This window comes from Schistocerca americana, chromosome 5 (genome assembly GCF_021461395.2).
Source record: "Schistocerca americana isolate TAMUIC-IGC-003095 chromosome 5, iqSchAmer2.1, whole genome shotgun sequence".
Taxonomy (NCBI): Eukaryota; Metazoa; Arthropoda; class Insecta; order Orthoptera; family Acrididae; genus Schistocerca; species Schistocerca americana.
Genome location: NC_060123.1, coordinates 448,146,177 through 448,172,612, shown reverse-complemented (window position 1 = coordinate 448,172,612; position 26,436 = coordinate 448,146,177). Strand labels below are relative to the sequence as shown.

Here is a 26,436-nt window from a genome sequence, read left to right as displayed (position 1 = left end):
GTGTTCTTTAAGGTTTTGTAACTTTCTTGAATGTTTTAGAATATTGTGGAATTTTGTAGAAAGTATCAGAGTTTTCTCTGAGGTTCTTAAACATACATGAATGTTTTTGAATATTATTGAACATTTTTTAATGGTCTTGGTTTGATAGAGAACTTTGTTTCTGGTTAGGGTATTGTGGATTAATTAAGAGTATTTTTTAAGACTTTGAGAGTATTTCTGAGAGTAAAATACTAAAATTTAAGAGAAAACATAAGAACATAAGACCATCAAAGTGAACCTTTTTTAGCTAGATACATATAAGAGTCAGGGAATTAATGGATTAACAATAAAGTGATTTTGATTAGATGTGCTATAGAAATAACAAAAAGAGTGCTGTTTCTTTGTGCATGATGCAGGCATTCTATATTTTGCAGTGAATATTCATCTCAAATTAAGGAATAACTGTAATGCAATGGGTTGAGATTTATTGATGATCATCATTAGTAATTTGAACTCAATGGATGCTACAAGCAATTTCAAATGACAGATTATGATAACATCATTTGAACACTTTAAAAATGATTATTAATATTTACAATGAAACTGGCTCTACTTCAACACATTGCTTTTTTCAGACATTACATATCCAAGTTGCAGATTATGTTTCCCTTTAAACTGCAAGCACATATTGTTTAGCAATTTCATTTTAATAGTAAAAGTGTAGCTCATTTAATAAGGTGCAACATTAAATTTCAAATTAGATGTATGCGGGATGCAACATGCAATTAAGGCTGTTACGTGTAATTATTTAACCTACTTTTCTTTTAAAGAAAAGTACAATATTCATCTGGTGCAAGAAGCCTTAAATTACAGTGCTGGAGCTCAATAATGTTTATTTATTAAAAATTTTGTCTTACTTTTTGTGGATGAGGTCCATAAAAATGTAGTAGTAATTTAATAATTATGGCTATCATTAGAAAATTTCAACTGCCTTTGCCAAAGTTTGTAATGTAAAAGAATTCTACTAGAAGAAAGTACGATAGACAAAGCTTCTTAATTTCAAGCAAAGTGAAACTCTTTTATATATTTGATGTTCTAGCTGTTTCCTTCAGTAAAACTGGTTTTCAGAAATGCAGTGCCTAGGAATAGATTGTTTATGTACAAATTCTGCTCAAAGCAGCACATCATTTAAGACTTCCCTGGCACAGATTTTATTTTTGTACTCATAGGTTTTCCAGAGGAACAATTTTCTTCATAGAAGATATTGCACATAACAATTAAGATCAGAGGAAACTAACAGAGCTGTATTTTACCTGCCACAGGAACTTCATAGAGAAGAGTAGCTTATTAACTCCACACAGCCATCAAATGATAAAGACGGTGGGTTAAGTGCTTGGTCAAGGTTCTTCCACAATCAACACCTATATATTACAGCATGTAATTAACACACTCTCTGCCATTTTAGGGCTAACAGTGTGCAAATGTCAGTTTAAATTGCAGGTATACTAGTTTGCAGGTATCGTGTGCATAAGCAAAATTTATTATGAGCCAGACCATGCAGTCTATTATTTGCAGCCAAAGATATCCTTATAGCACTGAGAGTCCAGAACGTCAATAAATTCAGTAAACAGAAATACATTTCGTCTCAGAGATCAAAATTATGAAGACACAAAATAACCACATGCTGTAGGTAATCTATAAAAAGTGACTGCAGATGATTGTGTGCCAAAACAGAAAAGCTTTGTGTGTCATTCAGACAGATTTACTCATCAATTTCATATCAACCAGAGCAAATTATAAATGTTATTTGTTTTGTCAAAGACTGCAGTAATGAAGTTACAATTTATATGCCACCTACATTTGATGACAACCAGCCGTTAGTATCTTGGTGCCACTTATGTACTGTTATGTTTTTATTTATAACATGAAATTAATGTCATATCAATCCAGTATCTCTCCTTACAATGAACTTGTAGTTTTCTGATCAGAGCATATTGGATTTAAATCAATTTTCTACAGATATACAAAACTGCATTACACAGCTGTTCTGCAGTGGTAGCAGTAAATGACAAAAGTTGTAGAAATTGTCTCTGAAAAAAAAAAGGAAAAAAAAGAGATGTACTGTAATAATACTGCAGAAAGTGTACACAATTTTGTGCAACTCATATGATAATCTGAAAGGATAGATTAGTGTTCACCACATAGAGGAGGCTCTGAGTCATAGACAGACTCAATGAAAAAGCCTGCAAAACATTTAAGCTTTTGAACAAAGAAGTTGTTCTTCTAAAGTATTTCAGGAGGAGGACATTTTTGTCCAAAAGTTTAAATATTTAACAGTCATTTTCATTGTGCCTGCTCCTATTCAGTGCCTCCTCTCTATGTTGAGTAGCAATGTCTTCTATTCATATTGTTGTTAATCTGTACTGGAGTTTCCAATGTACCATTGTTGTGCCCCCACTGAGGGAATTTCTGCTCTCATAAACCAGCACCTTTAACTTATTACCCAGAACCTACCCTCCTATATAAAAGATACCAAACATTTCCTCTGCCAACTCTCCACGGTGCCCTGCTCATCACTATTGAAGCCACCTCCCTTTACATCAACGTTCTTAATGCCCATGGCCTTACCGCTATTGAACACTACCTTTCTCAACACTCAATGGATTCTAAGCCAACAACCTCCTTCCTAGTCACTGTGACCTACTATATTCTCCCCCTTAATTACTTCTCCTTTGAAGGTATTACCTATAACAAATCCGGCATATGGCTATGGGTACCTGCATGGCACCATCCTATGCCAACCTTTTCATGGGCCATCTTGAGAAATACTTCCTAAACACCCACAGTCCGAAATCCTCACCTGGTTCAGATTCATTGATGACATTTGCTTCACTTGGTCCTACTTAACCCAACAAGCCACCTTCCTAGATGTTGACCTCCACCTCAAAGATGGCTGCATCAGAACCTTCATCCATATCGAACCTACTAACCACCAGCAATACCTCCATTTTGACAGCTGCCACCATTCCATACCAAGAAGTCCCTTCCACACAGCCTAGCCACCTGCAGTTGTCACATCTGCAGTGATGAATGGTCCCTCTCAAAATATACTGAGAGTCTCACTGCAGCCTTCACAGATCGTAATTATCCTCCCAACCTTGTACAAAAACAAAACTCCCCTGCCTTATCTTTCCAGTCTCCCATCGCTTCCCAAAGTCCCACAGCCCAGCCACAGAGGAGCACTCCCCTTGTAACTCAGCAGCACCCAGGACTGGAGCAACTGAATTACATTGTTCACCAGGGTTTCGACTACCTCTCATCATGCCCTGAAATGAGAAATGTCCTGCCCACTATCCTTCCCACCCCTCCCACAGTGGTATTCCACCATCCACTGAACCTACACAATTTACTCATCTATCCTTACACAATCCCTGCTCCCAACCCCTTACCTCATGGCTCATACCCCTGCAATAGACCTAGATGCAAGACCCGTCCCATACATCCTCCCACTATCACCTACTCCCGTCCATTCACAAACATCACTTATCTCATCAAAGTCATGGCTACCTGTGAAACCAGTCATGTAATCTACAAGCTAAGCTGCAACCACTGCGCTGCATTCTATGTGGGCATGACAACCAACAAACTGTCTGTCCACATGAACGGCCACTGACAAACTGTGGCCAAGAAACAAGTTGACCACCCTGTTGCTGAGCACTCTGCCATAAATGACAGCCTTCATTTCAATAACTGCTTCACAGCCTGTGCCATATGGATCCTTCCCACCAACACCAGCTTTTCTGAATTGTGCAGGTGGGAACTTTCTGAATTACATTACATTGTCCGCCAGGGTTTCGACTACCTGTCATCATGCCCTGAAATGAGAAATGTCCTGTCCTACATTCCTGTAATGCTCCTGGCCTCAACCTCCATTAGTCACTGTCCTCACCCATCCAGCCCCTTCCCTGTTCCCATTCCAGCACTACCCAGCTGTCATTCCACCATCACACCCAGTCTTTTTATGTCTCTCCTTTTCCGCTACCTCCCCCCCTCCCCCCCCCCCTCTCTCTCCACCTCTCCCCTGCCCTCCATCTATCCTGCAGCACTACACTTCCCACCACCCCTACCATACTATCCCTTCCCATCCCCACCCCAGCCTCCTCCTTACCCCCCCCCCCCCCCCCCCGCCCCCCAGTTGTCATTCCCATTATTTACTGGTGCGGCTGCTCGCAGTGTGGTTTCAGTTGCCTGAGATTGCAGTTGTGGCTGTGTGTGTGTGTGTGTGTGTGTGTGTGTGTGTGTGTGTGTGTGTGTGTCTGTCATTTATTTTTGATGAAGGCCTTACTGGCCAGAAGCTTTATTTATTTGTGACAGACTTTTTGTTATGACTATCTGCTATTCATCATTTCCGCTATATGCTGAGGGGCAACTTTCCTTTTCATAATATTGTTACTTTCCATTGTTTGTCTGATAATCTCTCACAAATGTTGAGTTGGAGATGAACTGCACCAAATAGGAGATTGTACCACAAACATAAAGAGGATATGAATTACAAAAAATGTTGATTCTATGCTCATTATGGGAGTTCATCAGGATACATCCATTCACAGAAAGTTTTAAGTTTTTAGGCTATGTAATATTACATAAAACTCACATTAGAGAGAAGTGGGGCTCGAATGTCATTAAGCCTACCTGATTTATGGTGTACCATGTTGTTTTTAAAATTTACTTGAACGGAAGAATGGTGTATAAACCAATAAATGCCATATTTCATTACACAACCATCACCACACAAGCCTGTACTCTACCTTTAACCAGGTTAATGTACATGAGACATTTAACTCTAATCTTTCTTGTATAGCCTTCATTAAATGAAACTTAAAACTCTAACTTTGGGTCGATATAGCTTCTATCCCCATTGTCAAGAAATGAATTACATCAGACCGTCTCACAAACTTCAGTGCCAACTGGAATGTCTATTTAAAGTACATCAACCTTGCCTACAAGTCAAAACAGCATAGGAATACAGCATTATTGCCACATGAAGTAATATATGGTCTTAAATGCCATCACCATTCAACATATTGAAAATGAAGGAAGGGAAGACTGGAGAGTCTGTTAAGGAATTTACCAGAGTGATAAGGAAAATTTAGACTAGAGTACAGAAGGCAAATACATGAACACTGGTGAAACGGGAAGAAATAGTGGGACAAATGGCAAGAATGTCACAGTATACATTTGGTCTATGGGCAATGCTATCAACTTTGTATATGTCAAAGGGAAAGAAAAAGAAGTTTTTTGCTACATATCAGGGGCCATAACAAGTGGTTGAGACTATGACACAAATAAATGTCAAGATTCAATTGCTGATGAGAATGATAATTGTGCATGTAATGTGTTTGAAACCTTTTCAAGGGAGTCTAGAAGTTATTCCAGGGATACGAGATGTGGACTAGAAAGGGAGAGTGGGGAGAAAGGCATTTGAAGATAAACAAGAGGTTGTGAATGAAATGTTAATAAGGAATCTATATGGATTAAGGCCCAGGAGATAGTCATTTAATGTTTTTTTTTTTTTTTTTTTTTAGGTTAGGTATAGGTTTAGTGTAATTAAGGGGGAGGAAAGTAATAAGTATTCTTGCCCATAGGTGAAGTCCAGGAAAGATGAGATGATGCAATTCATAGCAGAACTACTGATCTTCATTGAGGTGGAAGCATTACAAAACCAGCACCTGGAACCAGTTGTTCTCAAGCAGGAAGACGTAGTAATTACCAGTCATTGCTGGGTGATACAAGTGGCACTCAGTACATGGGAGATGCGGTAATGAGGTGAGAAGATTGGAAGAAGCATTTGACAAATTCCATCAGGGAGCAGAGAGGCACGGAATATCAAAGGAAGTGCCAGGGTATGTGAGAGAAAATATGGAGTATACAAGAAATTAAAGTGTGTGATGACCCATGTCCTTGGGTCTATTCCACATACACAAAGGAAGAGGGGTTGGATCAATGCTGGAAGTCATCTTACGAAAACAATATTGGGAACTGCTGATGAGGAAGACATTCGAAGGGTGAATGACACCAAAGAAAATGTTAAGCAGTGGGCAAAATGGAAAAAAGTCATGACTGTTTATCACACTATGCAGATTGCAATTTTAGAGGAGGACATATTGAATAACACATGAGTACTACAACAACTGACTGCAGAAGTAATGCGGTATGCCAGAGCTGCAGAAGAGGCAGTTACTCAGAATATCAAGGAACTACAAACTGAAGCAGAAGTCTTAGATAGGGAAGTAGTAATTACAAAATGGTTGCAGTCTGTAGAAGATGGTGTTTGGGAAGTTCAAGGGAAAGTAACAGGGGTACAGCAGGCTATGCAACAGGCTGTAAGAGGTCAGCCATGGGTAAACTTGTTGTCTCCAGAGCAGTATTTAGAGGGTCTAAGGAAAGCACCCTACACCCATGAACCATGGACCTTGCCGTTGGTGGGGAGGCTTGCGTGCCTCAGCAATGCAGATGGCCGTACCGCAGGTGCAACCACAACAGAGGGGTATCTGTTGAGAGGCCAGACAAACGTGTGGTCCCTGAAGATGGGGAGCAGCCTTTTCTGTAGTTGCAGGGGCAACAGTCTGGATGATTGATTGATCTGGCCTTGCAACACTAACCAAAACGGCCTTGCTGTGCTGGTACTGCGAATGGCTGAAAGTAAGGGGAAACTACAGCCGTAATTTTTCCCGAGGGCATGCAGCTTTACTGTATGGTTAAATGATGATGACGTCCTCTTGGGTAAAATATTCCGGAGGTAAAATAGTCCCCCATTTGGATCTCCGGGCGGGGGCTACTCAAGCGGACGTCGTTATCAGGAGAAAGAAAACTTGTGTTCTACAGATCAGAGCGTGGAATGTCAGATTCCTTAATCAGGCAGATAGGTTAGAAAATTTAAAAAGGGAAATGGATAGGTTGAAGTTAGATATAGTGGGAGTTAGTGAAGTTCGGTGGCAGGAGGAACAAGACTTTTGGTCAGGTGAATACAGGGTTATAAATACAAAATCAAATAGGGGTAATGCAGGAGTAGGTTTAATAATGAATAAAAAAATAGGAGTGTGGGTAAGCTACTACCAACAGCATAGTGAACGCATTATTGTGGCCAAGATAGACGCAAAGCCCACGCCTACTACAGTAGTACAAGTTTGTATGCCAACTAGCTCTGCAGATGATGAAGAAATTGATGAAATGTATGATGAGATAAAAGAAATTATTCAGGTAGTGAAGGGAAACTAAAATTTAATAGTCATGGGTGATTGGAATTCGAGAGTAGGAAAAGGGAGAGAAGGAAACATAGTGGGTGAATATGGATTGGGGGAGAGAAATGAAAGAGTAAGCCGTCTGGTGGGATTTTGCACAGAGCATAACTTAATCATAGCTAACACTTGGTTCAAGAATCATAAAAGAAGGTTGTACACATGGAAGAATCCTGGAGATACTAGAAGGTATCAGATAGATTATATAATGGTAAGACAGAGATTTAGGAACCAGGTTTTAAATTGTAAGACATTTCCAGGGGCAGATGTGGGCTCTGACCACAATCTATTGGTTATGAACTGTAGATTAAAACTGAAGAAACTGCAAAAAGGTGGGAATTTAAGGAGATGGGACCTGGATAAACTGACTAAACCAGAGGTAGTACAGAGTTTCAAGGAGAGCATAAGGGAACAATTGACAGGAATGGGGGAAAGAAATACAGTAGAAGAGGAATGGGTAGCTCTGAGGGATGAAGTAGTGAAGGCAGCAGAGGATCAAGTAGGTGAAAAGACGAGGGCTAATAGAAATCCTTGGGTAACAGAAGAAATATTGAATTTAATTGATGAAAGAAGAAAATATAAAAACGCAGTAAATGAAGCAGGCAAAAAGGAATACAAATGTCTCAAAAATGAGATCGACAGGAAGTGCAAAATAGCTAAGCAGGGATGGCTGGAGGACAAATGTAAGGATGCAGAGGCTTATCTCACTAGGGGTAAGATAGATACTGCCTACAGGAAAATTAAAGAGACCTTTGGAGAAAAGAGAACCACTTGTATGAATATCAAGAGCTCAGATGGAAACCCAGTTCCATGCAAAGAAGGGAAAGCAGAAAAGTGGAAGGAGTATATAGAGGGTCTATACAAGGGCAATGTACTTGAGGACAATATTATGGAAATGGAAGAGGATGTAGATGAAGATGAAATGGGAGATACGATACTGCGTGAAGAGTTTGACAGAGCACTGAAAGACCTGAGTCGAAACAAGGCCCCGGGAGTAGACAACATACCATTGGAACTACTGACAGCCTTGAGAGAGCCAGTCCTCACAAAACTCTACCATCTGGTGAGCAAGATGTATGAGAGATGCGAAATACCCTCAGACTTCAAGAAGAATATAATAATTCAAATCCCAAAGAAAGCAGGTGTTGACAGATGTGAAAATTACCAAACTATCAGTTTAATAAGTCACAGCTGCAAAATACTAACGTGAATTCTTTACAGATGAATGGAAAAACTGGTAGAAGCCGACCTCGGCGAAGATCAGTATGGATTCCGCAGAAATGTTGGAACACGTGAGGCAATACTGACCCTACGACTTATCTTAGGAAATAGATTAAGGAAAGGCAAACCTACATTTCTAGCATTTGTAGACTTAGTGAGAGCTATTGACAATGTTGACTGGAATACTCTCTTTCAAATTCTAAAGGTGGCAGGGGTAAAATACAGGGAGCGAAAGGCTATTTACAATTTGTACAGAAACCAGATGGCAGTTATAAGAGTCGAGGGGTATGAAAGGGAAGCAGTGGTTGGGAAGGGAGTGAGACAGGGTTGTAGCCTATCCCCGACGTTATTCAATCTGTATATTGAGCAAGCAGTAAAGGAAACAAAAGAAAAATTTGGAGTAGGTATTAAAGTCCATGGAGAAGAAATAAAAACATTGAGGTTCGCCAATGACATTGTAATTCTGTCAGAGACAGCAAAGGACTTGGAAGAGCAGTTGAACAGAATGGACAGTGTCTTGAAAGGAGGATATAAGATGAACATCAACAAAAGCAAAACGAGGATCATGGAATTTGGTCGAATTAAGTCGGGCGATGCTGAGGGAATTAGATTAGGAAATGAGACACTTAAAGTAGTAAAGGAGTTCTGCTATTTGGGGAGCAAAATAACTGATGATGGTCAAAGTAGAGAGGAAATAAAATGTAGACTGGCAATGGCAAGGAAAGCATTTCTGAAGAAGAGAAATTTGTTAACATAGAGTATAGATTTAAGTGTCAGGAAGTTGTTTCTGAAAGTATTTGTATGGAGTGTAGCCATGTATGGAAGTGAAACATGGACGATAAATAGTTTGGAGAAGAAGAGAATAGAAGCTTTCAAAATGTGGTGCTATAGAAGAATGCTGAAGATTAGGTGGGTAGATCACATAACTAATGAGGAGGTATTGAATAGAATTGGGGAGAAGAGGAGTTTGTGGCACAACTTGACTAGAAGAAGGGACCGGTTGGTAGGACATGTTCTGAGGCATCAAGGGATCACAAATTTAGCATTGTAGGGCAGCGTGGAGGGTAAAAATCGTAGAGGGAGACCAAGAGATGAATACACTAAGGAGATTCAGAAGGATGTAGGTTGCAGTAAGTACTGGGAGATGAAGAACCTTGCACAGGATAGAGTAGCATGGAGAGCTGCATCAAACCAGTCTCAGGACTGAAGACAACAACAACAACAACAACAACAAGGAAAGCACAGAAGGAACTGCCACTGGAGTTGGGGTTGGTTTTAGAACCTGAGAACAAAAACTTATGTTTTTATTTCAAGATAGTCACACTACCAGTGAGTTGGAGCAAAAGCTTACATTTCCATTTCTATACCAGTAGCAGGCAAACAAGCATGTTACAAGTGCTACATAGTTCATGTGTATCCTGTGAAGTGGGGGACACTTAAGAAATTTGAAAGTGTAAAAACACAGTGACTATTATTAATTGCGAAAGACCAGGGAAGATATGTAGAAGTAGAGGAAGCAAAGTTGCAAAAGTGCTAATGAGGGGAAATCACAGTCTGTCCGAATATGTTAATAAGAGAGGGGCAGGACTCGTGTGCAATGAAATTGCTAATGGCACCAAAGGAGCTAAGGGAATGTAAAAAAAAAAAGTGATCGAGCTATAACTGTACTCTCAGGATGTTGAGCTGCACTGGTTGTATTCTAACATCGATAAGTCGGTATTAGTGGCTAGTTGTTTCGAGCAAGGAAAGTATATGTCAGCAAAGAGGCTAGAATCAAAAGGAGAGGTTTGTTATTAAATGGATCAGCTTTCGAGATAATGGGACCTACTTTCCATCTGCCCACTGCAATTTCAGGAATAACTCACCTGAATATTTTGTAGTCTTGTTTGTATTGGCCAGAGGAGCCCATGGAAGTGCTACCTGCCACAAATCTAACTGGTTTAAATTCAAACCAAGCAAGGTGGCACAGTGGTTAGCGCACTTGACTCAGATTCAGGAGGACAACAGTTCAAACCTGTGTCCAGCCATTCTGATTTAGGTTTTCTATGAGTCCCCTAAATCACTTCAGGCAAATTCTAGGATGGTTCCTTTGAAAGGGCATAGCTGATTTCCTCCCCATCCTTCCCTAATTCGATGGGACCAGAAACCTCACTGTTTGGTCCCCTTCCCCAAATCAATCAACCAATCTTAAATCAAACTCCAGGGCCAGAATTAAGGCAGTCTATAAACTCTTCTGATCTGTGCAGCATGTAAATTTATACCAGGAAAAACAGTACCAGAAGGAGACAACATTGGCTACTGTCATACCAACTACTGCATCCACACTTGTTCTACTGAGTGTATTTCTTATTTTGGTATGTAGAAAACAAGACACAAGACAGAGTTCAGACGCAGCCATCATTCAAATTCCAGTGGATTGGATACCCCAAATATAAAATCAGTAAGGAAGATGAATGCACAAGGGGGGAGGATTAAGGATAATTGGTTCATTTTAGATTGTAGGTTTGGAATAGAGAGTTAGGACTTATTGTACAGGAAGTCTAGTTATAAAAATAAGTTCTATGGTGTTTGAGTTACGTAGCAGGGCAAGGGGCCTTGTATAAATGCATAAGATTAAATGACAGGGTTAAAAAAACTGTTGTTAGAACAATTCTTAAGAAGAAGAATGGGGCCAGAAGAACTGGTTGCCAGGAACTCTAACATAAAGGATATTCTAGTTTGGTCAACCTGAGGGACTGGGTCTTGTCCATATTCAGTCAGAGTGGAAGTGATTTGCAAGAGAAATAGCTGCAGGCAGGCAAGAGTGTTATGTGTTGTGAAACAAAACATAGCATAGCTGAGCCAGCTGGGCATGGTAGAGCAACAGTTGACACTGCAATATGCTAGCTGAAGGATGGAAACATTTCCTGATTTACCACCATGAAAGTGTTCAGAGTATGTGCTTGAAGTCCCAAGTGAACATAGTCTGGAGCATATAAGTACTCAGCCTTTCATGAACTAAAATACTGTCATCTCAGTATCACAGTCTATACCATGAGCCTGTGACACCCGGAGCGACAGCCTGGAATGCAGCATGGGGTCCGCAGTTCGACCATGGGACAGGGTAGCCTAGTATGTGTCATGAGAGAACCACCACCAGAGCAAAGAGCTGCCTCAATAGAGGGGAGTCATGGCCATACCCATGGAATTGTCAGCTATGTCATCATGGCTGCAGCTGAAGACGTCGCTGACAGTGGCATTCAAGTGAAGCCACGCTCGGCCCCAATCTTTGTGTCATCGGCAATGTTGAACATCTATTGTTTTGTATGAGAGGCAACTGGATGCCTCCGCAAAGCTGTTCCTGATGTACTAAGGCCACCGGTCAGAATAAACACATTAATTAAACAAATCTACTATCACCCTGAAGTCTCATTTCACTCTCCATGGGTGACAATTGAAGGGTCATCTAACACAGACAACTGTATTATCTGTGAATAATCTTACAGAGCATCCAGTGCTTTCTACTAGATACATTGTAAACAATAACAGTCCTATCACACTTCCTTGGGACACTCTGGAAATCACCTTTATATCTGTCAATTTCGTTCTGTTAAGACCAATGTGTTGAGTTCTATCTGCAAGAAAGTCTTGAATCCAATCTCAAATCTGGTCCAATACTGATGAGCTCATATTTTTTTTTATTAAACGACAGTGTGCAATGGTATGAAATGTCTTCCGTGAGCAGAGGAAAATGGCATCAACCTGAGTTCCATTGTCTAAAGGGCTATGGATCTTGTGGAGGAACAGAGTGAGCTAAGTTTCACAAGATCTCCATGTTGATTGTGGAAGACTGAATTTAGTATTTTGGTCTTTCTCTGTTATCTTCTACTTCAGTGCTAGTATGGTCTTTGAGCGAATGAAAAGACAATTTTGAACCGCTTACAGATTTTACATAAGACCAAAGACTCTTAGGGTTTTTATGCATATTGGTTGACAATAATTTACTTTCATAGTCTTTGAATGCTTCTTTCATTGATCTCTTTATGCACATTTTTGCTTCATTCACCTTTTGATTGCCAGCTAGGTGTGGACTTCTCTTGAATCTGAGATTAAGCTCTCTTTGTTTATGGAGCAATTTTCTAATAAATCTAACAGCCTGCCACTGAAATGCATTGAAATCTTCCTTTATTCTGACCTTGTTTGGATACCAAATACTCAAGTAGTATTCAAGAATTTTTGTAGTGTTATTTCACTGTCTCTTGTGTAGATGAGTTACACTTTCGTAAATTTCTTCCCACAGACTGTAGTCAATGAATCACCTTCCCTGCTGCTGCAATAAGAGCTGGTTCCATTTCATATTGCTTTGCAACCTTATGCCCTTATATTTAATTGATGTGACTGTGTCAAGCAATACACTACTAATACAGTATTTGAACATTGCAGGATAGTTTTTCTCACCCATCTGCATTAACTTATTTTTCTACATTTTGAGCAAGCTGCCATTCATCAAATGAGCTAGAAGTTTTGTCTAAATCATTTTGTATCCTCCTACAGCCACTCAATGATGACCCTCCCTGTACACTACAGCATCATCAACAAACAGCCGTAGTTTGCCGCCCACCCTCTCCATCAGATCATTTATGTATGTAGAGAATAACCGTGGTCTTATCACACTTCCCTGGAGCACTCCTGGTGATACCCTTGTCTATGATGAATGACCACTTTTGAGGTCAATTTACTGGGTTCTGTTGCTTTAGAAGTCTTTGAACCACTCAAACATCTGGGAATCTATTCCATGTGCTCAGACCATTGTTAACAGTTTGCTGTGAGGCACTGTGTCACGTGCTTTCAGGAAATCTAGGAATTTAGGATGTGCCTGTTGCCCTTCATCCATGATTCAATGGATACTGTGTATGAGAAAGGGAAAGCTCAATTTCATGAAATCCGTGCTGATACAGGGACACAAACTTTTCAGTCTCAAGGAAGTTTATTGTATTTGAACTGAACTATGTTGAAGAATTCTGCAGCAAACTGATGTTAAGGATATTGGTCTTTAATTTTGTGGGTCTGTTATTTTACCCTTCTTATATACAGAAGTCAGCTGCACATTTTTAAAGTCACTTGGGACTTTTCACTGGGTGAGATGTAAGGTAATTTCTTGTTGTCATCCTCAGACATCAATTGTATTGCAGAATGGTACCATCCCTAGTTTAGATCTTACATAGTACTGTAGCAATGAAGTGCAATGCTCCATTTACTTTAAAGAATTAAAAATGGGCAGATGCACAACAAATTTACTACATCATATAAGGAGGAAACATTCACAATGTTCCTTGGAGGAGAAGGGGAATTTGTTTGACTTACATGTAATTTTATTGACAGGCTTTAAACTTCAGATAATAACTGAATCCTTAATTTTTTGGTTGCTTCAGAGTGAAAAATTGACATCATTTGAAGTCACTGACTTGTGACCTTTTGCTCTTGCTGTCATAGTACCCATCTCCCTCACCTTCCTAATCTATGTTGGAGACAGTGGGGATCAATTTCTGCCACAGCATCTACCCTATATTAATTGTGACCTCCTAATCCTTCACCTCCAGTAGAATTTCTCAACCTTTATTTAAAATCGATGTTTACTCTCCAGTAAAAAACTGAAAAGCTGTTATTTCAGAAACCAGTTATTTTGAGCAGTTTTAACAGTTGGGTTAAACTGAAGACAAAAAGCTGGTATAACCAAAAACAGTTGTTTCAGCGATAACTGCCATCTCTACATGGGTCCAGAAACGTTTTATTTCCATCTTAGAGCTCAGTTTCTACAATTCTTCAACGCATTAATCATCTACGTTGAAATGAAGCATGATCTGTGAAAAATGTATTAGCACCGAAGTGAGGGTTGACACACTGTTGTTTGCAGAAGTGTCCCCCTGCTAGAAAGTCAGCTGCTGATAGTGCCTGCACATGCTGTACAGGGTATGGATAAAGTGCATTCTCTTGTAACACTCTCCAGACAGTCGTGTGGTCAGTGTTACTTGTTGCAACTAATTGTCTTACACTCACAATAGGGCTGTTGTCAACCTGATAAAGAACTTCCGCCTCCAGCTGGGGTACCATCATCCTTCTAGGCCTCCTCCAGTCATGTGTAGTAGGTTTAGATGTCCCATGCCCCCTAAGAGGACGATCAATTGCTTCAAACGTTCTCCTGTCAGGACACTGTTGTTCTGGAAATACCTCCTGTTACAAATGTTGGGTGCAATGGCTATTGCTATTTGCCAATGTGCACAACAAATGGGCATCTGACAACTTTGCATTAGAGTACACATCCATTGCACTGTACTTGGAACCAAGTCTGTGATGCTACATTTTTGATGCTAGTACAGCAATTAAGTTAGTTGTGTGTCAGCTCAAGCAATGAAGTGAGTGGCATGTCAACATTACCTTCATTTAATTGGAACAGCAAACACTTAATGCCCTGAATCTGTCTTCTCTCCAGAGGTAGCTCAGCTAAAGGTGTTATAAAGGTATCACATCTGCAGGATGAGCATAGAGTTATTGCTGTTTTATGAATTTGTATTACAAACGCCCTGCTGTGATCAGATGGAGATTAAGTGAAGCATTCTTGTTATTATGATCTGTCTCAAAAACTTCCAACATTGCAATGTAGTATCTACATGTCTTCCCAATTGTCCTAAGCACTCTTTCAATTCTTCAATTGGCTTGTGGATGGAGAGGTTTTCTTCACATTCAATAGCTTTCACAATTCCTTGAATATACCTGACATGAAGTTCGTTCCCTGGTCTTTTACTATTGCTTCAGGCACTCCAGACTTCAGTATCCAATTATTCAAAGGTGCTTGTGCCACTATTGGTGCCTCCTGGTTTGGCATTGCAGCTAGTTCTACGTATCTTGAAAAATTATCTATGTTTGTGAGTATGTACATATTCCCTGCAGGTGTTTTATTAAATGGACCTAAAACATAAGTCCCCAGAAATTCAAATGATGCTAATGCTTCAGGTAACCTCTGCAATGGTACATAAATCCACACTCTGTGCACAATGTATGCAATTCCATACATACCAGTTTATGTCCATCTGCCCATTCCTCCACACATACCTTCCTGCTATGCTTCTGTTGTTAGGTCTGCAACCTTGATGACCCACTAATATGTGATCATGAGCTTCTTGTAGCACTCGATTCCTTAGCTTCAGTGGTACCCAACATGGCTTCTCTGAATTGTAACACATCCTGCATACAAAACTGTGACTGCTTAAAATACTGCATACATTCATCATCTGCTCTCTGAGCAGTTTACCATTCCTTCCACTCATTACCCCCAATATATAATACTGCTAATTTTCTACTTAAGCCACGTTTCCATGCTTCTTCCCAGGTTTATGCGTGCCTTTGGAATCAAATGCACTTATTCTCGCTGACCACTGCATCAATATATTAGAAGGATCCATTAATCCCAACAACATTTTAATGCCACATGATCTGTTATTGCTACAAACCTTTTACCATACAGATAACATTTGAAATTAGTGATCCCACAAATAAATAAAGATTCTGCTACGGGAAATACACAGACAGCTCTAATTAATCTTAGGTCTGTCTTAACTCCATCTTTACTTATGATAAGACCTAGGTATGCTACCTCTTCCATCACAAAATTACACTTTTCGGTACTCATTGTTTGTGCAATATAAGGCAAGTTATGTCTGTCACTCTGGGATTGTATGGCTGGAAGGTCGTCCCCTACATTTCTTTTCTCATGTGTCGCTGACAGAAGTTCTGGCTGTAGAGAAGAGCTACCACAGCTGCTTGTTCAGAGAAGCTATAGAAATACACAAACATGAGAATAGCTTCAACAAGAAAGAAGAAAGCCTCAAGGCAAATGGATCCTGGCTTCCTGTGCTGTAGTGAATGACTGCTGCAGGTAACAAGAGGAGAACCACATGGGAAATGACTGTGGAGAAAATCTTGGATATTGGTGTGCCAGGTTCATACAGTTTGTGGCCAGGACCTCAGCTCCAGTTCACCACCAGCAGTGGAGGGTGAAGCTTTGACAATGCCAGCCACTTATGCTGGCGAAACATCAGAAAAATCATCAGACAAATGTTGGCCGGAGAACCTGGCAGTTTGGCAACAAGTGGCTACAAAATCCCTAACAGTTTTGTAAAATACTTTAACTTAGTTCTTATGTCTAATCATGGGCCATTTTGACTCCCAGCATTGCCTACCCATATCTCCCCAACGGTTATGTACATAACATTTTACTGGAACTGATTCTGTACATGGTGCTGACTGGCCTTCAAGGTTACACTGTGCACATCTAACAGGCACTAACCAATCATGACTTCCATAATGTCTAGAACCAAACAAATCCACTGGTTCTCTACTCACAATAAAATCTACTTTACAAAATGCCTTATCAACAAACCTCTTCTCCATGACCAAAGTACAATAAAAGTTTTTGGACTCACCATACTATAGGCTGAGTATTCAGCTTTTGTTCTCAGAAGGTGACATCAATGATCTGACAAGACTGTTAGATGACCTTTTGATGTCACCCATTGAGAGTGAAATGGGACATCAGGATGACAGTAGATTTGTTTAATTAACTTCTTTATTTTAGCCCTCAGCCATAGTACATCAGGAACAGCTTAGTGGAGCCATCCAGTTGCTCCTCAAGCAAACAAAATAGGCATCTGCCATTGCTGACAATACAAAGAGTGGGGCTGAGCATGGCATCACTTGAATGCCGCTGTCAGTGACTTCTCTGGCTGCGACTGTGATGACAGTATGGCAGCACAGCTGACAAATCTGCGGGTACAGCTGTGACCTCCCTCCAGCAAGCTGGCTGCTCTTGTGACTCAGGGCAAGCAGCCCCATCTCGTGGTCAAATAGTGGACCCTGTACAGCATTCCATGATGTCGCTTTCGGGTGTCACAGGCTCACGGTCTAGTATGTGTTACTGAGAGAGAATATTTTAGTGCCTGAATGGCTGAGTACTTATACACTCCAGGCTACTCTAAACACTTCAGTGGTGGCAAGACTGGAAAGGCAACTGTCCTTTTGCTAGCATATTGCAGTGTTGGCAGTTGCTATACAGCATCCAGCTGTCTATACATTGCAATGCCTGCAAGTCATGTTTTGTTCGCAATGCGTGACATCCTTGCCTCCCTGCAGCTGGCTCTGCTGCAACTCACTTCTGTGTTGGCATAATTTTTGACGGAATACAGTTGGCATACTACATCCATAATAAAGTAGCAGGACCAGAAGACGGTAGCAATTTGCAGAATAGCCTGCAGAGAATTGATGAATGGTGCTGTCTCTGGCAGTTGACCCTGAACGTAAATAAATGTAACATATGGTGCATACATAGGAAAATAAAGCCCCTAGTGTAAAATGAGAAACTGCTGGAGACAGTATAAACTGTAAAATATCTAGGAGTAACTGTCCAGAATGACCTTAAGTGGAATGACCGCATGAAACAAATAGTAGAAAAATCAGATACCAATCTGAGAGTTGTAGGAAGAATCTTAAGGAACTGTAAGTGATCCACAAAGGAAGTGTGTTATAAGGCACTTGTTCAATGTTTCTTGAGTGTTGTTCATCAATATGGGATCATCAGCAGATGAGACTGATAGAAGAGATAGAGAAGATCCAAGAAAGATCAGCGCAATTCTTTGCAAGATTGTTTATTAGGCGTGAGAGTATTATTGAGATACTCAACAAGCTCCATTGGCAGGTGTTATGAGAGAAGCATTGTGTATCATGAGAGGTTTAGTAGTGAAATTTCAAGAGAGCAGTTTCCGGAAAGAGCTGGATAACATATTACTTCCTCCCACATGTGTCTCACGTAATGACCATGACAAGAAAATTTGAGAAATTAGAGCCAATACAGGGGTTTACCAGCAATCTTTCTTCTCATATGCCATTCACAAGTGGAACAGGGTGGGAGGGATCACTTGTTGGTACCAGAAGTACTCTTTGCCACACACCATTAGGTAGCTTATGGAGTGTGATGTAGATGCAGATGAAGATGCACATTTATTACCTGTAGGTTTGATCAACATGCAAGTATTACGGAGATCCTTTATCAGACTCAAATAGGAATCCCTGGAGGGAAGACGACATTCAATTTGCAGAACACTGTTGAAAAAATTTAGAGAACCGGCCTTTCGAGCTAACTACACAATGATTCTACTGCCATCAACATACATTTTGCCTAAGGACTTTGAAAGTAAAAGAAATTATTGGTCATACGCAGCATAGGGTGCTGTCATTTTTCCCTCACTCTATTTATGAGTGGAACAGGAAAGGAAGTGACTACTGGTGGTACAATGTACCCTCAACCATGTGCCATATGGTGGACTGCAGGGTATGTATGAAGACACAGATGTACTAGATGTAGACCATATGGGGGCAAGTCTTGCACATTGTACGTACACACGTAGTGTCAAACAGGCCATGACACATTATTGTTTCTGCAGTGCTGTAATGATTATAATGTCAGGTTTTTGCTAGTTTGAACCTGCATGTGTTGTTATTACTGATCACTTTCCCTAAATTCTACAGTAATACAATATTTCAAAGCAATGGAAATTTTACGAATCAACATGGCTTGTTTTTAAAACGAAGTTTTAATTAAAAACCCAATATTTTGGCATTGCAGATACAGAAAATTGATATGCTGATTTTTTTTTTTCACCAAGTTTTTAGTAAAAATTGAAGAAAGCCTGTTACAATTGAGACCAAACAAATACAGAAAAGTACCGGTTATTTAGAATTAAAATACCAGTATTTGTTTCAGCTGATCAGATTTTCCCATTGTTAGACCTATGTCCATACAACACATTTTCTTTGTCTACATGTGAGGAATGTTTCCTGAAACTTTGGTCATACCTTTTTGTTGCACACTGTATATGGGACACCTGCAGAATCTTGACACCTGGCCAAAAGATGATGAGAGTGACACTTATCAAAGTGTAGCAGAATTTCAATGCACCAACTGTGCAGAAGCCCAAGAAGGTTTCATCAGCAGTATATGCTGGGAAAGTCTCTCTTTCATATGGTCAGTCTTAATTTGTAAATTCAAAATTTTACTGGTATTCATCAACTGAAATTCAGATTAGATGCTGAAAATTGCTCTAAATCCAGTAATGTTACAACCACTACAAAAGGGCATGTCAACAAGAAACCATTAAGGACCAAAAGAAAACATAAAATACAGATGATGATATGAGATTTCCTACGCGGGCTGAGAATTTTGACCAACACTGGAGAACTGATCAAACAGTGCCCACAGTGCATCATGGAAGCAAAGAATTCACATAAAACACTTATTTTGGTAAAACTTCCACATTTCCATGGCAGTGAGATGGAGCTGATTTATTCAAGTTGTCTGCCAAATACATTCATGTACCTGACTGCTGATCGTGTTACCCATAAACTGCACTATTACATTCTTTAAATTACCCGGAGTAACAGCACACTGGAGAATTAATGGGTTAGAACACATTTGGAAATCTTACTCATGTCTGAATTTAAATATTTTGTGAATGAATTGTATTTCAAACATACAACAACCAATCCCAAACTTTCACAAAGCAATGGGCTTGTTGCAGCATGTATCAGAATAATTTAACAGAGTCTAATGAAAGATATGGTACCTACAGATTGTACACTGGGTAACATTGCTATCCAATGGTTCTCACTAGAAGAACTTTTAATAGCAAGACACACATTGACAGTGGTAGTAATACCATCAAAGGTCCAAATGAATGCAATATGAAGAATGTTCAAGAATGGGAAGGAGAAAGTAAGATAAAAGAAAAATATAATCATGAAAAATATCATTGGGTATGAGATCTCCCAACAACAAGTAGGAAGATCAGTTGCAAGTCACTGACCGATGCAGGTATGGACCTCATACATCATCAAAATGGCTTTAAAAGAAACCCTGTTGCATTTGGTGAAAACAACAGAAAAAAATGGAGAGTATGACATATACTGTCCAAGTGGGCTCGTAGCAGGAGTTTCCCTCACTGAACAAGTGCTGAAAAGTTCCAAAATGATTGCAACTGTTAGACAGGCCCAATTAAAAGACAAGCTATATAAAGGGAACAACAACCACAGTCAAACACAATACGTGACAGAGGAGACATGGAGTCACAGACAGTCACAACAAAAAGACTGCTATACATTTGAGCTTTTGGCCACGAGACCTTCTCCTGAAGTAGAAAACACACACATGGTCACACAAGCGCAACTTGCACATACAGTCATTGTATCTGGCAGCTGAGGCTGGACTGTGTACAGCAACTGCATCTGATGGAAGAGGCAATCTGCGGATGCTAGGGGTATGGAGAAAGCTGAGCCAGAGAGGGGGAGAGGGAGGGACAGCAGGGTATGGGAGGGGAAGGATGTAGTGCTGCTTGTTGGAGTGTGCAGGGATGAATGTGGTGACGATCAGGCCCAAACCTCCTTGCAATACCTCCTCCCCATCTGTAAAATTCTTCTGCTCTGCAATTGCAAATCCCTGCATCCCGTCTCTCCCATGAAATTCTTGCTCTGTGGGAACTAGAGCAACATCCACAATGCCAACTCTGAAAACTCTCTGACCTGTTCACCTCGTACTCCTACCTTTGACTATCACTATCCACCATCTCGCAACAGCCTCCAAACTTCCCCAACCACTCATAGCTGACAAATCTGTCTTGCAAACCTTCTACACTTACCATACCCTCAGAAACTTGCTCCCACCTTCATACAGAACCCAGAACCTAAACAGACCCAAAACACAGTCATGAACTTTTTCTCCAAAACTTTTAGTCCCACAGAATTATCAGACTTTTCTAAAGGTCTCACCTTTCACCTCATTCCCAAATTCAATAATACTAGACTGGTTACATAACTTCTCCCCTTCTCGCAGTCCCTGCAGTGGAAACATATTCTTGGATCCAACCCCAACAATCAGACTCATCCCAAGAGCGATGTTGAACCCTGCCTGACTCATTTCACTCCTCCATCCAATCGTGATCCACCCCCTCTGTCCCCAAATCAACCCCTTTTAACGTTCCAAAATTTCTTAACTTCAAACTTTGCCTCATCATCAGTCTCCAAATCTCTCAATATAGAAGCTAATCTTGCAGCCACAGAAAGAACAGCAATCCACTACTTGAAATCTGATCCTGGCCTTATAATCCTATCTGCTGACAAAGGCTCTACTTCTGCAGGGATTACCTCGCAGAGATGCTCCACCAGCTGTCAGAATCACCCACATGCAAACCCTGCCACAGTGACCCCATTCCAGAAACGCAGCAGAATTCCAGTGTCTCGTCAAATCCTTAGTCCCATTCCAGAAGCTCTTCCCTGAGCCCATCTCTCTTCTCACTTCTACCACTCCCTACACTCCTGCCATCTACAACTAACATAAAGTTCATAAACACAGCCACCAAGAATGTCCCATTGTGGCCATTTACTGTGCATCCACTGAGAGAATCTCTGCTCTTGTGGACCAACACCTTCAGCCTATTACCTGTAACCCACCCAGCTGCATAAAAGACACCATTAATTTCCTCCACCAACTCTCCACAGTTCCTATTGTGTTACCACACGGCATCCTGCTTGCCACTATTGACACCACCTTCCCCTACACTAACATTCTTAATGCTATGGCCTTCAGCACCACCTTTCCTAACACCGAATTGACTCTTAACCTGCAACCTCCTCCCTGGTCACCATTACCAACCCCTCCCATTCCCCCTCACAAAATTGCTTCACCTTTGAAGAAATCGCCTACACACAAGTCCATGGTGCAGCAAGGGGAAACTGCACGGCATCATGCTATGCCAATCTACTCATGAGCCATCTAGAGGAATCCTTCCTGACCACCCAGAATCCCAAACCCCTCATCTGGTTTGGATTCATTGGTGACATCTTCATGATCTGGCATGAGGGTGGGGCACCCACGCACATTCTTCCAGAGCCCCAACACCTTCTCACCCATTCACTTCAACAAGTCCTCCTCAACCCAACAAGCCACCTTCCTCATTCTTAACCCCCACCTCAAAGATGGTCACATCAGTACCTCTGTCATATCAAACCTACCAACCACCAACAATACCTCCACTTTGATAGCTGCCACCCATTCCATATCAAGAAGTTCCTTCCATCAGCTTAGCCACCCATGGCCACCGCATTTGTACATAACTTTTAGTCATCAGTCTGCCCTCTCTGAGTATACCAGGTGTCTCACTGAGGCTATCAAAAACCAAAATTGCCCTCCCAAGCACGTGTCTAAACAGCTCTCCCATGCCTCATCTCTCAAGTAGCCTACCACCTCCCACATTCCAACTGTCCAGCCATGAACGAGTACTCCACTCACTAATCAGTACCACCCACAACTGAAGCAACTGAATAGCATTCTCCACCAGGGATTGGGCTACCTGTCATCTTGTCCTGAAATGAGCAGTATCCTACCCACTATCCTTCCCACCCATCCCACAGTGGTATTCTACAGTTCACCAGACCTACACAATATCCTTGTCCATCCCTACTCCACCCCTGCTCCCAACCCCTTGCCTCATGTCTCATACTCCAGAATAATGCCTAGATGCAAGACCTATCCCATACATCCTCCCACCACAACCTTCTCCAGTGCAGTCACAGGCATCACCTAAACCATCAGCGGCAGGGCTATCTGTGAAAGCAGACATGTGATCTACAAATTAAGCTGCAATCAGTGTGCTGCAGTCTTCATGGGCTTGACAACCAACAAGCTGTCTGTCCTCATGAGTGGCCACCAACAAACTGTGGCCAAGAGACAGCTGGACCACTCAGTTACTGAACATGTTGCCAAACAGAATGTGCTTCACTTCAGTGACTGCTTCACAGCTTGGACCTTCTTGATCCTTCCTACCGACGCTAGATTTGCTGAATTGTGCATGTGGGAACTCTCCCTGCAATATATCCTACATTCCATAACCCCCCCCCCCCCCCCCCCGGTGTTGATCGTTACTAGTCCCTGTACTTCACCCTTCCCCTTCTCCACTCCCCACTCCCAATCCAATACAACACAGCCTTCTATTCCACCAATGCACCCACTAGTCTTATTTCCCTGCTTCACTTTTCTCCTTTTCTATTCTTCTTCCACCCCCCATGCTCACACAAGCAGCAACCCCTACCCCGCTAACCCTCTCCCTCTCTACCCCAGCCTCCTCCTTACCCCCACCACCCACAGATTGCTTCTCCCATCAGTTGCAGTCACTGTACGCAGTCCAGCATCAGCAGCGAAAGCCAGTGGTCGTCCATGTGTGAGTTTTGCCTGTGTGAATGTGTGTGTGTTTTCTACTTTACAAGAAGGCATTTTGGCTGAAAGCTCAAATGTGTGGCAGTATTTTGTTGTGCCTGTTTCTGATGCACAATTCCTCTATATTGTGAATAGCAGTCTATCCTTTTTATAATATTGTCTTTATTCCATCCAGGATTTTCCATTGTTTGGCAGTATGTGAGAGTCAACGTGTACACAAAATGCATAATCAAAACTATTTAATATTCTACCAAAATTGACAAGCTACAAATTAGTAACTGAAATGTATTACACAAAAATTTATCTATCATAGAAAGCATGGGAAAACCTCTTCTTATGCAAGAGGCAGAAATGTCTTTCTCTGCAGTGTTCAGCCATTTCAAGAACAGCCCCTCAGTGAGACTGAAAGGTTGAACAGGGAATAAGAACAAGATTTGATGAATCCGGAAAGACTACAAGTCATCAGTCTGCCTTACCGTCTGCAAATGGTATCACTTGACACTTTTCCAAATCATGACTCTAGTTTAATGTACAAAGTGGTATTTCAGAATTTGGAAGCAACCCATGTAATTACCATACCACCTTCACACACATATGGCAATTGTCTTTGGTACTTAAAAAAGGCAATCATTACTGAACATGACACAACCACATCTGCATATTGTGCAGTCTTCTGTGGCATCATTCCAAGTGCTGGTCTTATTGTACCTCCTTCTGGAGAATTCTCTCATCATACTTGACTACTTTCCATGACAAATTGCATCTGTTGCAGTATGGTGTATATACTCATGAGCAATGACAAGATCTATGATACAACCGCCCTTGAACACATTCCCTGTGCTTACTTGTCTTATCTGTGTCTAAAATGCATTACTATAACTTAATATAAGCAACAGCAAAGACAGAAACCATTAGATATGTTATAAACTGAAGATCTACCATAATGTTATGGACGAAGAAATGTTAAAATAAGGGGGGACTAAAGGATGTATCACATTACATTTACATCACTGATCATTCAGTGCTTGTAAAAGTGGAGAAATATCTGTATTCCAATGATGTGGCAGTAATTGAGTAAAAAGTTAACTTCCAAGAAAAATAAGATCAATGAGGGCATTAAAACACTAATGAAATATCAACTTAAACTATGCCACAATAAGAACTACAGATTTTGTCAACAGATGAAATGAAAGGTACCACAATACAGTTTGAAGAATGTGAAAACATAACCAGAGAAATGACACAATGTAGGCCTACTTCAAAACAGATTTTGATTCTATTTAAATAAATATATCACAAATGAAAAACTTTTTACACAAATGGCATCACTCAAATATTGTCATTGCATGAAGTTAATAAGGAAATGTTGCATCCTATGACCGTAACAGCAGATTTTGCTGTTGGTGACCCTACGACACCAAAATGTCACCAAAATTTCTCTACAATCTGTCTGAATTTTAACTCACTTTTAGGCCTAGTGCAAAGTACACAGGAATGATGCACCATAAAGCATAACATGCAGAGTTATAGGTAGAAACGAAATGAAGAAGCAGATAACAGACACCAGCTGTCCTATATGTAATAACTAATTCACCATTTTTTCCCTTGCATTAGCAACACATTGAGCAACTGAAATCCAATAGTATTTCCAGAGATTCAGTACATAATAAGATATATTTCGAATGAGTAGAAATGTTATTATAGTGGCACTAGAAACATGCAAAACACAGAGAGCCTAAACAACCTATGAATTGAGTATGGCAATCCAAATATAAATAAATAAAATCTGAACTTATAAACAATAATAAAATATTACAATGGTCTCTCTCTCTCTCTCTCTCTCTCTCTCTCTCTCTCTCTCTCTCTCTCTCTCTGTCTCTCTCTCTCTCTCTCTCTCTCTCTCACACACACACACACACACACACACACACACACACACACAGGGTAATATGTACACTCACATTCGGCTCTGTAGATTGCATGAACATGGCAATGAAAGGAAACAACTATCATAACAAGCTGCATACAGAACTGGCAATGCATATGAGCTTGTGCTCATGCAAAATTATTATATGCTATAATAATGAAGTGCTGCTGTCCTTCTACCTCTATACCTACACATAACTTGAAAAAATATCTTAGTCTAGCCTAAAGATGTTGATTTCTGAAAACTGTTGTTCTTTCACTTTCTTTACTTATTTGTATGTTTACAAAGGTAGTGAACCAAAGTTGTGTTGCATTTTGTGATACATATAAGTTCTGTATGGTATTCACAGTCTAAAAATGGTAAAGTAAATTCTTCATCTGTTTTTATTGGCATGTTTTAAAACATATTATGGATAATATATTTAAACCCTTAGTATGTCAACATTTTTTTGTGATTATATCAGCAGAGAGAAGCCATGCCCATCACACTGCAACCAAACCTACATTGTTGTGCAGCTGATGGCATTCAAACCAATTACCCTTCTAAATTTCGAGGTGTATTATACACAGAACTGAACATTTTCTTTTTATTTAAGTGATCTTAATATTTTTTTCATTTTTCAGCATAGAATGTGTAAACTTGTTTAGCGATAGCCTCACTGTATGTGAAATTGTTGAAAATTGTAGCCATGTGAGGGTTCAGTACCAATTACTTGTTTC

At 40.5% G+C, this 26,436-nt stretch overlaps 1 protein-coding gene across 2 annotated transcripts in view; it reads right to left on the bottom strand.

Annotated features, from left to right (window-relative positions):
- The window catches only part of LOC124616082, a 158,980-nt gene that overhangs the window by 25,146 nt on the left and 107,398 nt on the right, over positions 1–26,436 (bottom strand). The window contains exon 9 of one of the 2 annotated variants that reach the window (XR_006979843.1): positions 1,293–1,400. The exons of the other annotated variant lie outside the window; for it this stretch is intronic. The gene's annotated coding sequence lies outside the window, so the exon portion shown is untranslated. The remainder of the gene's footprint in view (positions 1–1,292; positions 1,401–26,436) is intronic. 2 annotated transcript variants of the gene reach the window in all.